This window comes from Lytechinus pictus, chromosome 9 (assembly GCF_037042905.1).
Source record: "Lytechinus pictus isolate F3 Inbred chromosome 9, Lp3.0, whole genome shotgun sequence".
Lineage (NCBI taxonomy): Eukaryota > Metazoa > Echinodermata > Echinoidea > Temnopleuroida > Toxopneustidae > Lytechinus > Lytechinus pictus.
Genome location: NC_087253.1, coordinates 4,113,887 through 4,128,203, shown reverse-complemented (window position 1 = coordinate 4,128,203; position 14,317 = coordinate 4,113,887). Strand labels below are relative to the sequence as shown.

At 37.7% G+C, this 14,317-nt stretch overlaps 1 protein-coding gene across 1 annotated transcript in view; it reads left to right on the top strand.

Annotated features, from left to right (window-relative positions):
- Positions 1-7,135: 7,135 nt before the first annotated feature.
- Positions 7,136-14,317, top strand: part of LOC129268418 (protein cycle-like) — a 57,568-nt gene continuing 50,386 nt past the window's right edge. Inside the window, exon 1 of the mRNA XM_064104516.1 lies at positions 7,136-7,390. The gene's annotated coding sequence lies outside the window, so the exon portion shown is untranslated. The remainder of the gene's footprint in view (positions 7,391-14,317) is intronic.

Genomic DNA, 14,317 nt, shown 5'->3' with positions numbered 1-14,317 from the left:
AAGGAAAAATAGAAGAGGAAAATATAGGAGGAAGACGAGTGAATAAAATAATGTGAGGGGAAAACTTGCACACAAAAAAACAAAACTTTCATGTTACTATATAAAATTTTCGCTTGCGCTTCGCGCCAGAATTGTCTGTTCGATGAAATTCATATCTCGCTCAATAGGCTGATATGGAGCTTAAAATATCAAGTTTTGAAGTCAATATACAAAACATATTTCAGCTCGGACATCGAGCTTTCATTATTTTGTTTTTCATTTACAAATTTAAGTGCTCTGTAAAATGTCTCTTTTATGGTCTACATATCATCATTTTAAGCTCACGCTGCGTGGTCGCATTGTTTCTATTGTTCCTGTTGTCTTCGTGTATTCCATAAAGTTATCAAAATATCAATTTTTAGATGTGATCGTCAAACGTAGGCCTAAAAATAACAAAAAATATCAGCTCGCTCTTCGCGCTCGCATCATTCATTAAGTGTGATCCACATCCTTTTCACAATTTTCCTACACAGTGCTTGAAATAGTGTTTAAATTGACCTTTTCAGATCGGTATATCAAATGTTTTCAGCTCGTGCTTGCATTATACTGATCTGCATGATTAAGCAAATGTAATTAGAATGCCCAGATTCCATAGGTCTAAATCTAAAACATGCGCGATAGCCTGCATGTTCTTTAATAGTTAAAATGTGCTTACATTATCCAGTTTCAGATCAGAATATCAATAATTGTCTGCTCACGCTTCACGATCGCATTATTAATGATACCCAATTAACCATATCCTATTCATGATTTACAAAATATGAATAGAGTGTCCCGCTTTTAGGTCTAAAATCTCAATTTTCTTCTTCTCGCGCTTCGCACTGGCATCAATTATTTACTTATATAGTTACCTATCCCATTTGTGATTACAAAAACTGCTTAGAATGACCATTTTTTAGGTCGGAATGTCAAAAAAAATTAGCTCGCGCTTCGCGCTTCCATTATTAAAATATGTACTGTCTTCATGGGTAACTGTAAACAGTCCTTAACAGGTCCCTTTTCGATCATGCTATATACAATTATCAAAAATTTCTGCTCGCGCTTGGCGTTCGCAGCAATATTTAGTTACATACGCATCTTGTTCAAGATCACAAATTACATTGCCCAGAATATTAAATTTCCAGGACAAAATACATGAAAGTAAAAAAATTAATCGCTCGCGCTCGCACTTTTTATATAGGGCTTATGACATTATTTCATATTTATATTGTTTTATAAGAATAAAGCTAAGAAGTGACTGATCGGGGGAAAATATAGGTGAAGATAATTTCGGGCCCCACCCCCTATTAACAAAAGTCGGATCCGCCCTTGTGACTGGCATACACACACACACAGAAAAAAAAATGTTGCCCCCCCTGAAAAAGCAAGGACCCCCCAGTGCCCCCAGGAATAAAATCCTAGCTACGCCACTGCCCGTTTGGTTGCGGGGAGGGGTAAATAAAAAAAATGTAATGTCATGTATAAAAATTATGAACATGTTATTCTAGTTTGTCCTGGAATTTTTCTTTCTCCATCCATCTGTTTGTAACCGGGCGCGGTTCTATAGTCTAAAAGTTGAGGGGGCTTTTGGAGGCTTGAGAAATGTTCGACGTTGGTTCAATACAATGGAAGTGGCCTATCGTGGATAGCTTGGGAGGTTATATCTGACCAAGCAGTTAGTCTCCCGCCCTTGGCCCTGAATATTATGCGAGGGAGCGTAGCGACTGCCTGCCGAGCCAAAGCAAATCACATATTCAATATGCTTGCCAACATATCGATTTGCTGCTTCAATAATTTTGACAGCTGAAAATTTTTATAATATTCAATGCAAAATTATGGTTTAAAAGCATCAGGCATTGGAAAGCACCATAAAACCATTATACTTGACATTAAAATAAACTTGTTAAAACATGCAAATTGATCGACATTCCCGACTCTACAATATTTTTTTTTATAACTTTGTCCTTGCTGAGGGAGAATATATCAACGAAATTATTTTCTTAAAGGAGTATGCTTACCCTAAAAGAAAAAAAAGACCCCTCCCCCCAAAAAAAAAAAAGAACGCAAGCATATCGGCAGACCTTACTGTATAGAAGTTGAGTTAATGAGTGTGGTAAATATCAAGTCTGCAGGGATTGAAAAATAGGCAGGTTACTGTGAATTGACAGGTTTAAGGGGACTTGCAACTTAAAGATGAAGTGCAAGGTAGCCTTTATAGGATCAGGGCATTTAGAGGGTGAGGGAGGGAAGCATCATAGGGTAGTAGGATGGCTGCTGTGAGTTGGCAGGGATTGCTGGCATTGGAGGAGGTTGCTGAGACATCCAGGAGACTGTTGCGCACACTATAAAAAAATATTGGGTAAGAATGCCCCATGAGGGTAATTATGTGTCCAACCAACATACGGCATTTCTTTTGGGCATTTTTATTCATCAATGTGATGAAAATTTTGCCCATTCTAAAGTAATTGCTGCTTATGTTGTAACCTTACTGGACAATGTGCTTCCCGCATGGGGTAAAATGCTGCCCCAAAGTGGTTGGACACATAATTACCCTCGTGCTGGTTAAAATTTTACCCAATATATTTTACAGTGTATAGGTGGAGGGTACGTGGTCATTTGGCAAGGATACTCAGTAGGACTATAGTCTCCTCTTCAAGATTACACATGGCACAAGTTGGGTCTGTTCTCTCTTCCCATGCAATTTTGCAGAGCCTGGACTGCCTAACAGATTCAGAAGGGAATACTGGCATTTAATAGAGCAATAAACATATGAAATTATGAGAAATTACGGGTCGTGTGGTCCAGTGGGTAGGCTAGAGCATTGGACTCATAATCGCAAGGTTGTGAGTTCGAATCCCAACTCTGCCATTGTCTCCACTTTGATAAAAAGGCCCGAGAGTGATATCTGTCGTCTATAACGTCCGCCACTATGACTGATTAACCTAGACGTAAAATGTTTCATAGGTAATTGGTTATATACCAGCTTGGCGTTTACCAGCAAAAATGCTGTCCTGCCGAGTTCCTACGGGAGTTACCATAAACAGAAACAGAAACAGAAAACAGTGTCATCATGCGTAAATATAACAATCACTCCATCATCATGGTAATCTTTCCAGTTTTTACTATTATTATTATTATTATTATTATCATCATTATCATGATGATGATCATGATGATGATCATGATGATGATCATGATGATGATAATGATCATGATCATGATCATCATCATCGCCATTGTTATTATTTTATGATCATTATATATATTTGGGGGATGATAAGACAGGCCATCCCTAGGGCCATCTCCCACCTGATACATTGGGGAAATGGATATATCCCACCCCCCACCGGATCGCGACCTATATGGGCCAAAGACATGTTGCCAATGACCCCTTTCTTCAATTTAATCTATTTTTTGTTTTGTCAGATATAAATTTAAGTGAAAAAAAAACAATTGAATGAAGTATCATGGAGTCTCATGCAGGCCCGGGGCAACAAATCAGTTATCACAATTTATAACCAGGGGCGGATCCAGGATTTTACAAAAGGGGGGGGGGGCAAAAAAAAAAGGTTTTCAACCACAAATTAAGGATATTTCGTACCCGAAAAAATTTGACAAGCAAAAAAAAAGTCTTCAATTTCAAAAGAGGGAGCAAACCTCGGTTTTAAATTTTAAGTTTGCTTCTCAAAAGGGGGGCGGGGGCACGTGCCCCTGGATCTGCACCTGTTCATAACCAATAACCATTTCCTCCAATGTTTACTTGCTTAGACATTATGAAATTATTTGATGATATACTTAGCTTGAAGGGATTCTTTTGAGCAAATGCAAATTGCCTTTTCAAGGATCTACGTCCTTACAGATCCCGGATAGAGATTTATGTTGGTGTTTTGTTTTCCATGATGAGGATCCGGATATCGATGACCCAGTTTTTTCGAGGTTCGCGTGAAAATTAAATCATGATGTTAAGGCTACCGTAAATGCAATTTGTTTGCTACGTGATGGTGCCGTGATTGTTGCGAAAACCTGTGGAATTATAATCGTTTGAGGCGAAAGGAACGTGTAAAACAAGCTTAATCGGTATGTAAGTCAATTTTTATGATTTTTTTGTTGTTGAATAAAACTGTTCAGAAGTTTATGTGATACGGTTAATGAGAGATTTACGTCGTACGTCGATACGTTGACTGCACAGACGAGGTCCTGAACGCTCCCACTCGTTCTCACCGGAGTGCACTGATGCACTAGATTAATCGCTAAATTACAAAAACATGGATGATAAAACGAAACCAAAAATACGACAGTTAGGACTGACCTTACCTAAACAAACTGAGTTCAAGATACGTTCTCCTTAAAATTACGAAAATTCGATGGAATCGTACAATAGAGGATCAATTTTCGGATTTCGTACGAATCGCCATGTTGAATTAAATGAAAAACATGTATGCGCATGCGCAACATGAATATTTATAAGATGTCGTCACTGTTAAGGTTAATGAATATGCATTACAAGAAGAGATAAGAAAACTTCGGTCGAATCACGAACTTGCTTTTCAAATAAATCGCGATTTAGGTATTTCAGTAATGGATATCAATCTTGCTTGCATTTAACATAGAAAAAAAAACATTATTTAAAGAAGAATTCATTTCATTAAAATTATATTTATCTCAATCTGTATATTATGAACAAACATGACTGCGTTTACAAAATACATTTTTTTTTTAATTAGAGATGTAATAAGTTAGAATCAAGGTCAATATTGAGTCGACATTGACGTCAGAAACGTAGTTCGCGTTGCAAATATGGAGGAACTTGAAGAAGAATTTGCAATAAAATTAAAGGTGCCTCAAAAACAGGCCGTGGAAGAGGCCCAGAGAGGAAATGACAGTCTCGTGATTTTCCCAACGGGTTACGGAAAGAGCACGTGCTTTGCCCTCCATCACAAACTAATGGAGAAAGTAATAAATCACAAAGAACCAGTTTAAACTGGACCAGTCTGACCAGTAGAATTTCAACTGGTAACTCGATCTGGAAATTGCAACATTGGTTACTTGTCTTACTGGTTCAGTGCTGCGCGTATATTCGTCCATATGAAATTAGACTGGATCAACTAAGCTAGACCAGTCAATTTAAAAAGTTACAAGTTGAAATTCCACTTGTCAAACTGATCTTGAATTACTAACTCGAAATTAAAGTGGTCTTAATATAATATTAGTCTACTGGAGTTTGTTACTGCATGGTCACAATATTATTACTTGTGTCCTAATCTAGTAGTACTCAACTGGATTCCATACTGATCTTTCTTGGTCAAAATGCAACACGTCTTTTTTTATTATTTTTTAAAGAGATTGGGTGGTCCTTTTCAGGACCAACACTTGCCCAAGTAAAGAAAAATACGTCATGGCCAGTGGCGTACCTAGGATTTTCCACAGGGGGGGCAAAACCGTCCGTCAAAAAATTTGACAAGCAAAAAAAAAAAAAAAAGGATTTCGTACCAGAAAAAAATTGACAAGCAAAAAAAAGAAGAAAAAAGAAGGTATTCAACTTCAAAGGAGGGGGCCACTATGGTGGCTTGTCAGGGATCAGTTGTGACTCATCGGGGGGGGGGGGGGATGGCATAGCTAGGGACACGTCCCTTGCATGGGTTGTGAGTGTGACTCGTAAGGGGGGGGGCAGTATAGGTACGCTAGTGGGAAGATGTTGCCTGAGAAAGACGTATCCAGCCGGTTGTGGTAAAAAAAAAATGTATATATATATATAGGGGAAGGCGGGGTAAGTTGAGCCACCACCCCCGGGCTAATAATAGAGTTTTATTTTTTTTTATTTGTGACGTCATATATGCGAGCATTTCTTTTTAAAGCAGGTATTTCTGCATTAATTCAAAATTGCAAATATATAACAATTATTTAAAATCAAACATACATAATGATCAAATTACAACGGTGACAATGTAGTTGGCGGTGGAAGCCAACAATTTTAGGGGGCACCACATTTTTTGAAAAGCAAAAAAAATTGACAAGCAAAAAAAATTGAAGCAAAAAAAAAAGGTTATCAACAAAAAATTTAGGGGGGTTCGTAACCCCACCTAAAATTTAGGGGGGATACTCCCCCCGCCCCCACTTCCGCCGCCTATGGTTATAAGAAGATATAGACATAATTCATGTAAACAATAACAAATGAATTCAAATGCAGAGACCAGCTACCGTAAGCTGAATGCTTGAAACAATAGCAGCCATATATATGGCTAAAATCAATTCAATAATGGTTTGTTAAAAACATGCCTCGCAGCCAAAGGCTGAATAATTATTTTGTACAACAATTTACAACAATAGAATAATACTCAAATACAAACATGAAATGATATCAAATTACTAGTACTTCTTAATATAATACAAGGAAATAAATTATTTGCAAAGAATAGGCTTCATCATTTCAAGCGTCAATACAAACCACATAAAATAGGCTATCAAATTATCTTTTTACTCACAAGGTGTATCAATTGTTTTCAATTATGCATATTAAAAAAAATGTGCGACACCACGTGCATAATCTCTCTCGAAAAAAAAAAAGATGATAAAGAAACTAATTTAAATATAGAGACAATAGGTAGAAAAGTAAAGAAAAAAAGAATAAAAAAGAAAACGAAAGGGAAAAGAAAAGACAAGAAACGAAGAAAAAAGAGCAAAAGTCAAAAAGAAAAGAATGAAACAGTAAAGAAAGGAAAAGAAAATCAACTACGAAACGAAAAGTAGATGAACAAAATATGAAAATAATAAAAACAAAACGGAAAAGGGGATAAAAAATAAAGAAAGTGAAAAGAAATCACGAGGGAGAACTAAGAAATAATATTAGAACACGAGAAACGAATGAAGACAAAAATTACATGAAAAGAAGCTAATCGAATAAAAACAAAAGGCCGTTAAAATAGTGATTTATTCACTGGCTGCCACGCAGCCAAACCATCGAAAAAGAAATTACGCCACTAAGTTAGACTTATGAATATTCATACCCTTTCTCGCATGCCTCATACGATAGCCTTTTGTCAAAGACTTCTAGTATATTTCTATAGGATTCTCAGTGAATAAACAGGGTGAAATTAATAGGAAGAGCGTATTATAAACGTATTATAATCGATTATTATTTTATTTTTTGTTTTTATAAGGATTAGGCTATTATTTTTCTTTTGTTTTTGTTTTCTGCTAGCACGAAGATAAAAATCAATTTATCTCGTTGCCTCGTCAAAAGGCTATATCGATCCTCCATTGCTTCCTGTACAAACGACTTTTAATGCACACCGGCAAAATTTTCCGACGTTTTTGCTTCGTTTTGGGGAATTATTTCGAAGTTTTGAGGGCCGCCCATATTGCGGCTTAAGTTGTAAGTATGTATTGATTCCTTTGTAACAGTTTTGTGCAATTTTATGTATTTTTGATTGATTCCCGATGCTCATCTGGTTTGATCTGGTGAGCCGGGGTGAATCACAACGCAGCCCGAACACAGTACGTGTTCGGGCTGCCGCAGTAAAAGACGAGCATGCAGTTTATTAGCCATTATCATGAGTGGTGTATGTAATTTTTATGCACGCATGTCTAATAGGGCTATCACGATTCCGTGTTACAGTAATTTAAATTGCACAGGTTGGAAATTCCTGGCTGTCGTACATTGGTTGTTCTCTCCAGATATATAATATTAATGACTAACGTCAGGGGCGGATCCATGATTTTCCAAAAGGGGGGGGGGTCACATTTTTTGGAGGAAAAATTTGACAAGCTTGCCAAAAAAAGAAAAAAAAGTTTTTAAACCAAAAATTATGGATATTTTGTCCCCCCAAAAAAGCCAGAAAAAAAAAAGCAAGGCCGGTCTTCGCTTTAAAAAAGGGGGGGGGGGGCACACTTCTGTTTTAACAGCATTTTTACATTACAAATTTTGATTTCGCTTCTCAAAGGGGGGGGGGGGCACGGGCCGGCTGTTCCTCCCCCTGGAACCGCCAGCGACTAATAATATTACTCGTTAGGCCACATTAATTTCATTTTAGGCATAGATCTAGAGACAGAGTTTTATCATCTCAGACTCGGCCCCAAGTATGTACTATGACTCTATGAGGTTTTATATCCTACATAGAGTAAATCCTGTATAATAGTGATTGGTTCAAGTAGCATCATGTGACCGAATATATTTCAACTATGATGTCGCGTGACGTCAGACCTCGATATATTTTTGGATCCACAAAAGTGGATTATCTAGCTAAACTCTCGGGCGCACCGGCCAGCGCGCTCTCTCTCCCGGGCAAGTCCAGCGATGCGTCGGCGCAGGCACTAATCTGCGTTCCGCTGAGCGCGATGGCTCGGAGAAAAGTATGTAATTCAACTCAAGTAACCGGACTTTGCATGCTCAGCACATAGATTTTGGTTATAAATTATTAAAAGTAGGATATAAAACAAATATATCAGGCGTTTCATTCGAAAGCATAGTGGGAAATTATAATCCTCGGTTGGACTGGCAAAACTACTATATTTCCCTTGGGGCTTCGCCCCTCGGGAAAAATAGTAATTGCCAGACCAACCTTGGATAAATAATTCCACTATACTTTCTCAAAGCCTGATATATTTGTTTAATATAATAATAAATAACAAAAGTTAGGGCTACATAATATCACTTTCCTCGTCGATCGTTTTTCGGCAGCAACATGCATGTCCAAGATTTGACAAGTTTTTTCTGCGATAGATCTAGGGACAGTGATTTTCCGGTTCTAAAAATTGCCTTTTCCGTTTCAGAAAATTTCAAATTCCGTTTCAGCATGTCTGAAAACGGAAATTCCGTATCGCCATAGACTTTGTGTACATGAAAAAGTGACAATTCCGTTTACATAGAAAACCAATACGCAATGAGTAGCGATGTCAAAATGCTAGCGCTGGTCAAAATTTGCATCTACCAATGTACTAACATCGCTTTAAAATCCATTTTAATCGAAGAGATTTGAGCTCAAAAACTATTTAGAGAAACATAATCAACATGGATATATTCTCACCTTTCTTCTTATTAGCATTATTTTATGATTAAATGGGATTTTATCGCTGATTTGGGGACTTTTCGGACATCGTTTTGAGCAGTCGACGACTTCCGCCTATCCGCCATTTTGGATTTGTTGAATCACCGTGATCATTATATTATGACCGAACGCAGCGGGCAGCAACAAACCTCCGTATCCTGCCTTATATGCGGACCTTAGTGAAACTAATTTAGATACGATCGAGTGATGGAGGGGCTCGAGTGTAGTTACGATATGTTGATTGTCATGATTGTTATTGCAAAGTGAATTCGTGTTTTTTGAGTTGATATTCGTAATTTGATAAGGATTTGGGATTAATTTCTGTTGCTATTTTGTGCATTTTGAGAAAAAACATGTTTTCTGTGATTTCCGTATGAAAAACCACTTTCCGTTTCAAAAGGCTGATTCCGTGAATTCCGTCCGTTTTCCGTGATCGCGGAAAATCACTGTCCCTATAGATCTAGATCGATTTTTTGTTCGAAAATTTCTTTAAAAAGTGATATTTGCACCAATGTTTGTTCAATTTATTTGTCTACTTTAAATTACAATGTTCATTTTCATATTCCATCTCAATATAAATTCATAAAATCTTGAAATGTATGTATCACCATGTTTCGCAGCCAAGATTCGAAACACCCCCCTGCCCTTCATTCGACATACATGTAGCGCATCGCGCATTCAGAACTAAAGTCGATTCGTACGAGAGCCCCTGAATTGCGCTGCACTGCATGCAATGTGCAACCCGAAAGTTGCAGCGGTCATTCGCTCCTGCATTGCGATCGGGGCCCCTGTCGAACGAAGGCAACCTGCAAGCATGCCTTGACTTGATTTCTGTGCAAATTCAGTGCTGTTGAATTTTTCTTTTTTTTTCTTTTTTGATAGGAAATTTTGAAGTTACAATCCAAAATTTGCAAGATAGAGTCAATTTTTTAGATAGAGTCAATGGCGACAATAGTCAAATATGACTACCGTAAGTAACGGTGTATTAACCGCACCTTTTTCTCGGCGGGATATAAGCAAAAGTCGGGGGTGCGGTTTATACACGGTGACGGGTCTGAGCCCGCCCGCGTAGCCCCTCCCGAACATGTAAGAAGTCTGCCAGTTCACAACACATCGAGTGGCCGGCCGTAGCCGCCCAGTGCAATGTCGTTTAGAGGGGTATGAGCCGCGGGTAATGGGTAGCGATTATTATGATCTTATGATCAAATACTGTCGTAACAAATGCACCCACCTTCATGACACTAATTTCGACTTTATTCTCGATTCAAAGCAGTGAAGTTCCCTGGCTAAGTTCATAGAGACGCCAAGCATTCTCGGTAATAATTTGTCACAGCTGAGCGAGAGCCAAGAGCTAGCTTGCGTTGTATTTTTGTTTTAGTGCGACTTAAGCTGGCGCTATTCATTTAATTTAACCCCTCAAAGTCCCGTTTCGCGCCAGCTTATTTTTTTCTTTCCCGTTTGCTTTTCATAAGATACCATGTACACCGTGCACCACGCACGATAGAGACGGCACGAAGCCGTCAAACAACTGGAAAAAATACAAATTTCTTTGTTTCTTGAACCTTCCTGTAATCCCGTATCCAAAATTCATGCTAAGACATCGAATGCTAGACAAATTCTGAAAGTGATTGTGAGGTTGTGATGCAAGAAATGTGAAAGACACAGATCACAATTTGATAAGATGTACTGGTAGTGGTACCGTATCGAAGTTTGAAATGTACATGTACAAGAAAGGCAGTGCTGTGTGTGTGTACACTGTGACTGTGAGGTGAGTGAGTGTGTAAATTGCCAATATTGGCGGGACCTTTCTTTCTTGCTAACATTTGTAGATGAATTGATCAAGAACAGCAGATTTCTGCATACTGGTAATCTCTTTGAATACTTTGAAATCTTTAACTTAGTTTTTGTTTCTTCGTACCTCAAATATGCATGTAAATGTGAGGATTTTTTTTTTTTTTTTTTTTTTTTTTTTTTTTTTTTTTTTTAGTCCAAAGTTGGGGGTGCGGTTTATACACGGGTGCGGTTAATACACCGTTACTTACGGTAATCGCCACTCAAACCAACATAAGAAGGAAGAAAGAATAGAACCAAGGATTTTTTCATGTTTGGCGCATTTTTCGGCGACCCCGCTTCTTGAATTGAAACTACATGTAAGCCCGTGTGCTCTGGATGTACATGTATGGCGCATATTCCACATTTTTGAGGGGAAATTTTGACCTTTTTAAGGGGATTTTTTAGGTAAAACAAGGACTTTCTGGTGGCAAGTGATAGTGCCTATGTATATAAAAATGTATTTGGTGTGTGTTTTGGTGTTTGACTGTGCTGGCTTGTGAAATAGGTTTGCCATGTCGAATCTTGGCACATGTCGAATTTAAGGCATGTTACTCTACCCATGCAATGGACAAAATATAGATCTACATTGCTCATCCCCCCCATCCCTTGCCCTAAAAAGTATACAAAAATAATGCAACTTGATCTAATGTGATACTTTTAATATCTTTTTAAGAGAAAAGACCGCTGTAAGTGACCAATGAAAATATCAAATAAAAAATTAATAAAAATTCACTGATTATTTCTGAGTGATGATGAGTAGGCCTGGGAGCCAGTGCCGAGTAATCGCGATTCTCAATGCCAGAGTCTCTAGAGACTCAAATTTAACAAACGGTGGCGGTTCTGAGATACACTGTAGAGGGGGTCGAGTCTTGACTATGCTCACTAATTTCTGGATGAGAATCGGCCCCAGCACAGACTCCCAGCGCCAAATCCAAGCGCTGAGATGAAAAGAATACACTGAGATATTAAAACAAACAAGAATGTGGAATTGGTAGCCAAGTACCCAGCCACAAGGTAGCCTACCCTGTGACTATTGACTCATGTATTTTTTGTTCAATGTATGAAAATGAATAAAATTGATGATTGGACATCAATTTGAGGAGAAAGAAAAGATTAAATTTGACTTTTTTGTTGATAGCTGTGTGCCTCTAAATAGGAAATAATGAAGATGTACATGTATATTGGCGCTTTCTTTCCTTATTACATGTAAATGCTCAAGGCACTTCAGTGCAAAAAGAAGAAAAAAAGAGAGAATACAAAATAGAGGTTCAAATTGAAAAACCAGGGCGCGACAAACCCGCTTGCCCGCTTGCCCGGGGCAAGTGAAATTGACGTGCGGGCAAGCATTTTTCAAAGTCAATTGCCCGATCGGGCAAGTGGTTGTTTTGAAAATGAAAAAGATAAATTGACAGTAAAAGTTTGATAATTGTTTGATAAATTACAATCATCGGCCAATTATCTCTCATACAATGTCATACCAGTAAAAAACAGTGGAAACATGTCAAATCAGCGCCAATTTACCGACAATTTATCGCCAGCGGTCCCGTTCGATGGGGGCTGCCATCTTACTTTCTAAACTACACTGTGCGCATGCGCTACATGTACTAATCAACGAAGGAGCTAGCTGGGAAAACCCCTCTCTCGCCCTCTGAGCGCTACAGTACATGTACGGACGTACACGAGCGATCGCGAGCCAGTCGACTCTCGAGCTAGATCGCGCTGAATGCATGCAAGCTTCGGACTGACTCGGCCAGGATCAGGGTGACCAGATGTCCCGTATTTTATTCATTTCTAAAACATTTTAGTTTTTTTTTAATTTTAAAAATATATAAAAAAAACACCAAATATCATTAGGATTTTTGTTATATGATTGGATTGTTTTTATTTGCTTGAAGTTTGAACTTTTTCCTCTTTCTTTCTTTTCTATCCTTCCTTCTTGCCCTTTTTTGTTACATATCTATTTTTATTTCCTGATCCTTTCTCTCTCTCTCTGTTCATTTTCTTTCTTTCCTTCTTTCTCTTGCCTTCTTTATTACATTTCCTTTTTTTATTTCCTTCATTCCTTCTCCCTTCCGCTCGTTTTTATTTTCGTTCTTTCTCTCCTTTCATTATTTTCTTCTTTTTTTCCATTCTGGCCTCCCTTCATTCTTTCCTCCCTCTCTTTCCTCCTTTCTTTCATTATTTTTTCATTTTGTCCTTATTCTTTTCCCAAGTATACTTTCTTTCCCTTTCTTCCTTCCCTCCTTCCTGTTTTCTTCTTTCTTTGTTTCTTTCTTTCCAAGAATGAAGGAAACATTTTCTTTCCTTCATTCTTTCTTTCCTCCTCCTTTTTTCTTACTTTCTTTTAGTCTTTCTCTTCTTTATTTTGACTTTCACACATTTATTCATCTTCCCTTCTTTTCTTTTTTTTTCTTTCTATATTCAATTCAAAGAATGACGGAAACCTTTTTATCTATTTTTATTCTCTCTCTCATCCTTCTTTTATTAGAACTTTCTTATATTTTTTATTATTTCCTTAATTTTCCCCTTCATTTTTTCTTTCTTTCTTCTCAATTCCTCTCTTTTCTTTCTCTCCTTCATTCTTTCGTTTACCCTCCCTTCCAATTCGATCTGTATATTTTTTCACAAGTCTAACACTGTGTAGCCTTCTTTCTTGATCTTTTTTTTGTCGATTGTCCTGTATTTCATTTTGTGAAATCTGGTCACCCTGGCCAGGACTCGGCTTCAACTTCAAATCAAATACCGGTAAACAATGAGTCGTCAGACTAAAATAGGTGACTTTTGTTGTCGTGATGGGCGACCAGAACAACTTGAACAAGAGTCAAGAAAAAGAAATGCCAAGGGCAGCGCCAGTAAATCAAGTTCAGCCAGGACAGAAAAGAATATAATTAAGAGCAAAGGAATTTTTGAAAAAAAATCGGGCAAGCTGTTTTTTCTATCGGGCAAGCAAATTTTTTTATCGCTTTTTTTGTAGAGGCCTGAAAACGAATGAATGAATGGATGTCTGTTGTAAAAAATCACTCTTCTTTAATACAAGTATTTAAATATGAGTTATTACGAATTGAGAGACGGGTTTCTACAGACAGACTTCAATATCAACTATTCATTGAAAACTGTGAGCCTCCTTTCAGTCCTTTGTGTACGTGTCCATGTGCAGGTGATTAGACATGTCTCTTCCATATACCGTAATTGGCACATTTTCTTTGAACTCCATACATCAGTGATTTTCTATAAAGGATGCATGCTTCTCTTCTACAAGGATTTGTGCATTGCACACAGTCTCGACTCAGTAAATTTTACCATCAAAGTTGCTTTATAAAGAAATGCTAAATAAATAATTCAAAATCAGTCCTTCACGTTTATAATTTCGTGGAGCTCAATAAATCGCTCTCCTTATTTTTTGGAGGAGCTCAATTGAGCTC